Source organism: Mesitornis unicolor, unplaced genomic scaffold (assembly GCF_000695765.1).
Source record: "Mesitornis unicolor isolate BGI_N332 unplaced genomic scaffold, ASM69576v1 scaffold36883, whole genome shotgun sequence".
In the NCBI taxonomy this organism is placed as follows: Eukaryota; Metazoa; Chordata; class Aves; order Mesitornithiformes; family Mesitornithidae; genus Mesitornis; species Mesitornis unicolor.
Window position 1 is genome coordinate 7,692 of NW_010174602.1, and position 9,358 is coordinate 17,049.

Sequence of the window (9,358 nt, forward strand, 5' to 3'; positions counted from 1 at the left end):
AACAGCATTTGTACCAGCTGATGCCAACAGCAGCTCGGACTCCTCCAGCACAGACAGCAGCCCTGTGGGGCCTGGCATTTGCTCTCTTTGCTGGCCACCTGTTCCTGAGAGCACCAGGACTCCTCTGGGTGGGTGCACAGCCACCCGTGACACCGTGTTCTTGCAATTACAGCCTGGCTGAACTTGTCTCCAGGAGTTGCTGTGCCTTGGTCCAGTGCAGAGCTGGGGGGGCTGGAGGCTGAGCTGGGGCCATCCTCGTCTCCTTGCTGGGCTATGGGGATGTGTCCAGGTGTGGAGGGAGGGATGGCAATGGCCTCTGGCTTTTGCTCAGAAGTCTGTAGCAAGAGCTGCTACTCTGCAGTGGGCTGCTCTGGAGTTGACACAGCTCCGGCATAGCACAAGGTGGCCGGCAAGAGGTGAGGAGGCAGGGGCTGCAGTATTTTGGCTTGCTGCAGGGCAGGCTGCAGAGCTGGGGTGACTTTGCCAGGGCACTGAGCATCGGTGGGAGGGCATATTGCATGGACTGTACCAACCCCAATCTGGCTGGGACAACCTTGTCTCAGCCCCTGTTCCTTGTCTTGACTTATGGTCAGATCCATGAGTGTAGCACCCAATGGAGCCAGCGATGACTGCGATGTGGTGGCAAACACCTGCATTGTGTGTGTGGCTCAAAGACAGGGCATTTCTGCCCTGCTCCTGTAGCTCAGAGTGGGCAAGATAGGCCACAAAGGAAAGGGGAAACCCCACTGACCTCTTTTCACCCCTCTGAGAATGACTCCAACCCCCATGACTCTTCCCAGCCCCTCAAGGGTCTTCAGGGGTGAGTCCCCAGGCAAAGCTCTGCATCCTGGCAGTCACAATATGGCTCAGCAGAGCCCACCCACCAGCAGCGCCCCACTCCCTGTAATTGGGGGACAGAGCCCGGGACAGGGAGATTTACTGGATGCCTAACAGGATTAGCAACTGCGGGCGGGCAGGCAGCAATGTAATAGGATTGCAATCTAATTAAACCTGCTGCTTGGGAGCTGGGCCCCAGCTGGCTGGAGCAGGGTGCGCTTGGCGGTTGCGGGGGTGGCTGGAGAGGACGGTGGGCATGGAGGTGTGCTGGGCAGGAGCCCTGGTTTCTGGGCAAGGGGGCAGGGGGACCTTCACCTCCCACCCTCCTCCCACCAAGAGCTCACTCTCCAGCCCTTTTTCTGCCACACAAAATGCTCTGTCTGGTCCAGCCAGGCAGCTGATTAAGGATTAATTTTTTAATTAAAAATATTACTCACTTCACCAAGTCCAATTGTATCCCCCGCAGCAGTAGCAGCCCCCAGAGAATGAGGAGCTTAGCTTTAGATTTCACATCACAGCACGCTGGAATGCAGTGCACACTAAACATGGGGCTCACACCATTCTGGTGTGCAGAGCAACCTGGTGGGTGCTCCTGCACAAGTGCACCCCAATTTCATGGAGATGTCAGTGCAGCTCCCTTACCCCTCCCACATTCCCCGGCTCACTGCTGTAGGGCTGAAGTGCAAGCCCCCTGCTTGCCAAGTCTGTGTAGACCCTAGAATAACAGAGCCTAGCGAGTATGCAGTGGGATGCATGTTCTTTGCAAGCAGCTGCGCAGCCCCTGGCCTGCCCCATGGCAGACACCATGGGGTGGCACATGCAGGTCTGGACCCCCGAGGGGCTCTGGCAGAGGCAGGCAGGGGTTTTAGCTGGAAGAGCTGCCCAGGGGAGCTGCACACCGGCTCTGCCGGACTCTGCTTCTCCAGGCTGCTGGGATGGCTCTGTGCTCCCTCTTTTTAATTAAACCTGTGACTGCATTTTTCATCTCAAGGACAGGCCAAGCAGCCAACAGTGCTGCCAAGGAGGGAGCTTGGCCAAGCAGCACTGGAGGGGATCCAGGCACTCTCTGCCAGCCCAGCTTGTCCCCCTGGGGTCTGTAGGTTTCCCGCTGAAAGCTGGGAATCCCCCACCCCAATTCACCCCCAGCCCCAGCAGGGCAGAAACCCTTCCCTTCTCAGGAGGCTGGCACAGCTCGGGGCAGGGAGGAACATTGCAGTGTGGTGCAATCATAGGACATGCAGTCTTGCAGGACTGAAGGGTTTTTGCTTGGTGGTTCTGGCACCAAGCATGGAGAAGCCATTCTCCACTGCCAGACACCCACTGACTGGGAGCGTGCTGGGACACCCCGTGGGGGACCCTGCATCCTCTCAGCCACCCCCTGTGGGGGTCAAGAACACTAGCCTGTCCATCCCTGTGGGCCTGGGTGAGCTTTGCTGGTGTGCTCCCCATGGTTTGCAGCCTCGGACCCATGGGGTGCACTTGGAATGAAGACTGGATCCCTGCTCAGAGTTGGGGTCTCTGTAACTCCCACCCCCACAGTGCAAATAGCCTTTTTGATCCTCCATCCCTGCCTCTGCCAGGCACAGCAACCACGTAACCATAGCAACAGTGTCCCCATAACAACCAGGTATATCTGACATTCCCATGGCAACCGACTCCCTGAACAGCCGGTGAAAAGCTCCGCTTCCTCCGTGCTGTGGAGGGATGGGGGAGTTTGGGCCCCACCAGGGCAGGTGGCTGCAGGGACGTGGGGACAGCCACAGCTGGAAAGGGCTTTGACCAGGTGTTTGGGACAGCACAAACCTTGGTGGCCTCTGTCCTGCCAGGGAGGCTGCAGGGGACAGAGGTGATGCAGGAGAAGGAGATGGCCCTGGGGACAGCATTGGTCCAGCTCAGCCTCCTGCATCCCAGCCCTGCTATCGGGTCAGCATTCCCGGCTCTAACACATGCTCCCTGGAAATGTGTATCCCAAAATCTGGAACTCTGCTTCCTCCCACAGCCTCCTCCCACCCCAAACTCTGTTTGAAGGGATGCTCTTTCCACTGCCTGCCCTTCCTGCAGGGCTTCCGGGCCCTCTGGCCACCTCTGCCCACGTCTGCTGGGCCAGACAGCAGCCCCCACGCAGTCTGTCATTGCAGACGGCAATTGCACGTCATGCAACTTTAATGTGTCAGGCCTGAATTATTGAACCCTGCAGCGGGCTGTGCACACACAGGCAGGACCCATCATCCCCCCTCCTCTCCCTGGCCCGGTGTGCCCGAGCGGGCAGCCATGGGTGGGGACTGGTGAGAGGTCCCATCCTTCGGGATCTCTCTGGGTGGGTGCCCCTCACTACCCAAGGTGTGCGTGGCAGAGTGGTGGTTGGTGCCACAAGCTCAGTTGCTTGGGGATTGGTGGTCCCTGTGCAATGAGACCCCAGCAATGGCATTATCTCTGCAGGGTGCAGGGACAGGTATGAAGGGAGGGATATGCAATCTTGCTCTGTCCCCACTGCTGCCCTGGGAGATTCTTGCCCCTCTCCCACTTGGTCTGCTGTTGGTCCCCAGCAAGACAATGCCTTTCCACTACACTCACCGTAAATCCCTCTGTGAGTGCAGCTGGAGCTTGCTCCTTGGCCGGGCATGGCTGTCACCATGCCGCTCTGGGGATGATGAAAGGCTAGGAGAATGGCCTGGCTGCTCTTTTCTTTTGCAATTTGCCCGGCGCACCCTGCAGCCACTCGATGATTTTCTCATCAGAGCGCCGAGCCTCGACCTCCCTCCCCGCTCAGACCCATCCATCACCCATGGTTGGCACTGCCGCACACATCACCGGCACTGGAGCCGCCTGGCCTGCTCTGTCCTTGGCAGTCCCTCAGCCCTGCAGACAGTGGCCCTGCCATGGCAAGCCTGGGGGAGGCAGCTCTGAGCAGGCAAAGGGACCCCATTTTCCCTGGAGCAACCCACACAGAGCCTGCTTGCTCATCCCTCTTTCTTCCCTATCCCCTAGCCCTGTGTCTCACCCTCCTGCTGCCATGCCCAGTTCTCATCCCACATCAAGGACACCTCTATTGCTCCAGGGCAATACCACAAAATGGCTACCTGTCCCATGCAACCACAACAGAGCCCAGTGTGACAAAGCCAGCCCAGAACAGGGACAAGGGGCTTGTAGATGTAACCGGGGCATCAGGAACCAGCATTGCCCCAGCAGCAGCCTGCGCCACAGCACCTGGAGGTGCAAGAAAGCAGCAGGGTGGCAAGGGCATGCCTGGTTTTGCATGAAGGTGCAGAGGCCATGGAAATGAGGGACAAATGGCTCAGTCCCATGGGGACTGGAGCATCGCATGGGGGCTGTGTCAAGGAACAAACATCAGCTGCCACAGTTGCATGGCTGGAGAGAGAAGGGGGACATTGTGGCATGGGAGGCCAGGCAAATGTGGTGGTGATGCAAAGCATCACGATTTTTAGCCACTGGTAATGGAGTTTCTTGGGGCGGCTGGTGGGGGAACATGCGGTGGGGCTGGACTTGGGACTTTATCTGTGGCAATTTAGAAAAGGGCTGTTGAAGAGCTGCTCTGCCAAGCAGAAAAGCCGCTTGAGCCGTGCTTAACTTCATCAAGGAATCTGCGTAGAAATCAGGGAGCTTGCTAAAAGAAATTAATAGAGCAGCCAGGAGGGCAGAGCGTCTGCAGACAGCATGAGAATTGCTCAGAGCTGCATGCTGCAGATTTCCAGTAAATGAACGCATCCTTTAACGAGATTTGCAGGACCAGCATGACTGAGGAGCGGAGCAGGCAGACGGATGGGAAAGGGCATTCCTCAAGGAGGAGAGCTGTGTCAAAATGAAGAGCACGGGAAAGGACATGAAGTTACATGGAAAACCAGAGCAAAACAATCCCTAAAAAGGCTTTGAGAAAGATCTTGGCAACAGCATGAAATTGCAAATAATTTTGCAATGCCTACTTTGAGGCATTGCTGTAACAATGAGGCTTTTGGGGGTGTCCAAGGGAGCACCAGAGTGCTGCGACCTGGACCTACCTTTTTCAGACAATTCTTGGGGTAGGACCTGCGTGTCCCGCCAGCCTTTGCCTTTTGCATTAGGACAAGAAAATAAAACGTTTCTACCCCTGGAGCAGACACCCAGCGTCTGTATATCAACACAGAGGGTTGCTGTGGAAAGGAGAAGCCTTGGCGCTGTGGCCGGCAAGGAGGGGAAGGATCTCCCGCAGGCTGCGATTGCCAGAACAAAGTCTGCGAGTACAAAGTGCAGCTGCGCTTGCTGTCAAGCGGTAGGAAATGAAGGCAGTGGCTCTCGTGAGAAATCAGCCTCACACCAACAGAAATCAAACCCAATGCAATCCTGGATAAATTTATCTTAAGAAGCAAGCCTGCAGAGGAAGATAAAACCATGTTAGCGGAGGTTGAGAACATTTTCTATGGGATGCAAAGCCACCGTTCCCTTTATGGCTTGCAGATTAAAGTTTTCTCATAAAAACCATTCCCCACCACTCAAATACCACCAGTAAAATTTCCCTTGAGGGAACCAAGTGCTAAGCAATATGTTGATATGTATGAACAGTGCTCTCAGTGGAAGCTGTATTAAAGAAATCACATTGCATCTCACTGTTGGAGTGTGAGTGGTGCCTACACTGAGGGGAACATTACAGTTTACTCTTACTTTATACAAAGATGCTTCACCACCTGCAGGGCCAAAACCCAAGGCTCCACATTTTGAGAAGGAGTGTTTTGGCTAAAATTAAATGGACGTGGAGCAAGGGCAACCCAGAGGCTCAGCAGGAGGGGACATAAGTCCCAGCACTGCATCCTCCAGAGGAGCCTTGTCCCAGGGCTCGCCTGCAGTCAGCAAATATCCTGCCAGCACAGCTACAAATCCCAGACAAGCTCTTGGGGATTGTTGTTCTAATTAACTAATGAAGGCATCTCTTGCAGGGAAGATGGATGGTTTGAGCTGGAGGCTTCCTCCCTCTTTGCAGGGAGGGTCCTGAGCAACACCCAGCTCCTCTTGAGGGACCCTATTAGTACAACCCGAGGATTGGGGTGCAGTCCTCGCTGCAGGGAGGTGCCAAGTGTTCCCAGACACTGACCATCTGCCTGCATGCTGCCTTCAGCTGAAATTCGGTCTCAGACCCCAGGTATGCCCCGGTTCAGGGCTGCCTTCAAAAATTCACCCTACCCCATCCTCTACTCAGGGTGTTCGAGGAAAGCTCGGCTGCTCTCATCCCTGAGTTTTCACTTCTGCCTCATCTGCTCTGCTGCAATCTGGAGAGGGTTGTTTTTTTCAAGCAAATTACATGAGAAAAATTAATGTTGAGGGTGAAGTCTGTGCAGGATCTCCCTGAGCCTCAGCCAGGCACAGCGCAAGGAAGATTCACTTCAAAGAGGGGGACCGCTTCCTTCAAAAAGTGAATTAGGGCTTTTGACATCAAGATAAACATCCTGACACACTTCAAAGCAGCTTCCTCTCCTTGTCCTTAGACACCCTCTCGTGTTTCACTCAGTTCTGGGTGCTGGGGCTGTAATTCTGCCTAATCCATCCTGCGCCATATCCCAGCTGGGTGGTTGTTTGGAGGGAGGGAGACGCTGGATGCTGCTTTGAAGCATGTGAGACCTTCAGAGCATGACCATGAACACAAGTACCCCATCGTTGCCTTCTGGCCTACCTATGAAGAGCTGTAGGTGAAAGTGACTCTATCTCCATTGAAAAATATCGTGTTTTAAAAAGAAAGTGCAATAGAGAAGTGCCCAAGGGCCAATTGGGGTGCCTCCAGGCCTGGAGGTATCCATCCCTCCAAACACCTCACCAGCAGAGGCTGCAGACCCATCTCTAGCAGCAGGTTTGACATTCAGCAGCCTGGGAGAGAGCACTGAGCTGCAAACCCCAACCCCTTGCACAGGGAGGAGATAGGAGCAGTGTATGCATGGGCTGCTGGTGGGACTTATACTGCTCCCCAGTTTACCCCATGGTAAACTTCTCCTTCATCATTTGGAGCTGATGGGAAGGATTTTGCAAAGCTCAAGAGCCAGGAGACTGTTCCTAATACCAGCATCCAGTGCTTTCTCCATGGCAGGGGGCTTTAGCAGGGTGGTCATCAGAGCTGGGCTGCAGGATGAGTGTGGCCAGGGGGTTTCTGTGCCCCTCACCGGGTCACCCCAGGGCTTGGGGCACCCTTTGGGGCAGGAAAGAGAAGAGGAGGGGATGGTGCAGTGGGGAAGCTGCAGTGCTGAGCATCAGGAGCAGACAACCACAGGACACAGCCGAAAGCTGCTCTTGGGGCAGTCACTGGGGTCACATTGCCAGTGCTCTCTGCTTTGCAGGATAGGACCAGGCTCCACTGGGCACACAGCATCACCTTCAGGACATGGCAGGTTAAAACATTTTGTTATTTCAATTTCTCCAGACATTATGCATAGGCTCTGGTCTGGGACAGCCTGTGCAGGAAGGAGGAGACTGAAGAGTGATGCAGCTTTGACTTGTTCCAGAGCAGGAAAAATCTGGGGTGAAATCCTCCCTCAGGCCACTGCAGGGGTCTGCTGCGGCTGCCCCACGGTCTCATGGCTTTGGGGTGCAGGGGGGCTGTGGCTGCCCTGTGGCAAGCTGTTGTCTGGGGTGGAGGGGGATGACCTGGCTGCCCAGAGCAGGACCCTTACTGTCCCTGAGCCAAGAGACGACAGCATTGAAAACCTGCCAAGATCTGCTGCTTCTTTCACCTCCATTTCCAGCCTGGAGAAGGCCTTGCATGCCCCAAAAGAAGCCTGCCTTCCCCTCCTTGGGCTTCTTCTTCTGGCTGTCACCCTGCCCCTGCGAGTGCAAGCACATTGCCTGTGTCTGGAGAGGAACGGGATCTCCTCAGGCATGGGGGTTGTTTCAGATGGACACCCCTGTGTCCTGGTTTATACAGGTGCTCTATCACCTGATGCCTCCTCTTCACCCATGGAGGGTGGTCAAGAAAAGGAAAGGAGATCTATGTGTTGAAATAGAAATAGAAAACAAAACAAAACAAAACAAAACAAAACATAACTAATATTAATAACAGTTATAATATAAAACACACAGAGTTTCACTTGGCCAATATTGTGCAGGAGTAGGCCTCAGGGGTAGACGGTAAACAAGCCCCTCTCGAGATGTCAACCATGGAAGAAGGAAGGAGGAGCAGGAGGAAGGAAGAGAAGGGCTGTCCCCAGTAAACTCCCCAGTTTATAGTGAATGTGATCTTTATGGTATGAATAGCATTATTTGGTCAGCCTGAGATAACCTTGGGGTTGACTCTCCTGGGTTTCTGTTCCTCCTAGACTCTGCAACTCCTTGTCTCAAGGCCATGCAAGACCTTGATCACTACGGCAACCTTGCACACAAGTACTAGCTGAAACCCAGCTAGTTTTTATCAGCTTTGTTCCCATTAAGTGTTGTAGTCCTTGCAGAATTGTAGTTTTCCTCAACATAAAACAGACTGTAAAATTCTGTCCCACTAAAGCAGGACACCCCAGGAACGGCTGATAGCTTTGTCTATCTCAGATCCTTTCCCACCTGCATCCCCTTGGTGCCAGCCCCAGTTCCTCTTGCTGAAACTGCCCGCTGGCTGCATCCTGGGGCTGGGGGCTCGCTGGAAAGGGGTCCAGCCCTACCCCTCTGACACCCCTCTGTGCCCAAGCTGGGGGAGGGAGGGCAAGGGGCACCCAAGTCGTGGTGCATGGGGTGCTTTTGGGGCAGAGGGTGCAGTGTGAGTGCAATGGCGTTCTCCTGGCGAGACACCTCTATGCCTAACCAGCAGCCTAGTCCAGACACCCCTGCACCAGGGAGGGAGGATGAAGCAGACCCCTGGGTGGGGCTCATCCCCTCTGCACTGAGGGGGCAACTCCTGGTTCTGGGGATTGCAATCCAGGGCAGTGGTGATGCCCCAGTCCTGAGGCAGGCTGGACCGAGTCGGGTGCTGGGACCCCCATGTCCCTGCAGGAGCTCCAGAGGCTGCCCTGGGCCTCCTCACCCACCCCATGATGTCACAGGGAGCCCCTGCTCCAGTTCCCAATACTGCACACCAATGTCTCCCACTCCATCTCCAATACCACCCCATGTACCCCCTGATTTGAAGCCACTAGAGCACCCCACTGGAGGCCCTGTTGCAAGCCCACCCTCCTCTGCAGCCAGCCCCCTCCTGCACCCCATCCCAGGGCACCCCTCTCCGCACTTCACCTCCTGGTCACAGGGAGCCCCTGCTCCAGTTCCCAATACTGCACACCAATGTCTCCCACTCCATCTCCAATACCACCCCATGTACCCCCTGATTTGAAGCCACTAGAGCACCCCACTGGAGGCCCTGTTGCAAGCCCACCCTCCTCTGCAGCCAGCCCCCTCCTGCACCCCATCCCAGGGCACCCCTCTCCGCACTTCACCTCCTGCCAGGGGACCTGCACCCTCTGTGTCTGGGAACAGCCCGTCCCTCTGCACCAGCACCCCCAGGGCTTGGGGAGTGAGTGTCATGGTGTCCCAGGGATGGAGAGAGGAGGCTGCAGCCTCCGGTGAGGAG

The 9,358-nt window shown here is 55.5% G+C and overlaps 1 protein-coding gene across 1 annotated transcript in view; it reads left to right on the top strand.

Moving 5' to 3' along the window:
* The window catches only part of TMEM8B (transmembrane protein 8B), a 15,863-nt gene that overhangs the window by 5,995 nt on the left and 510 nt on the right, over window positions 1-9,358 (top strand). The gene's annotated exons all lie outside the window — the stretch shown is intronic.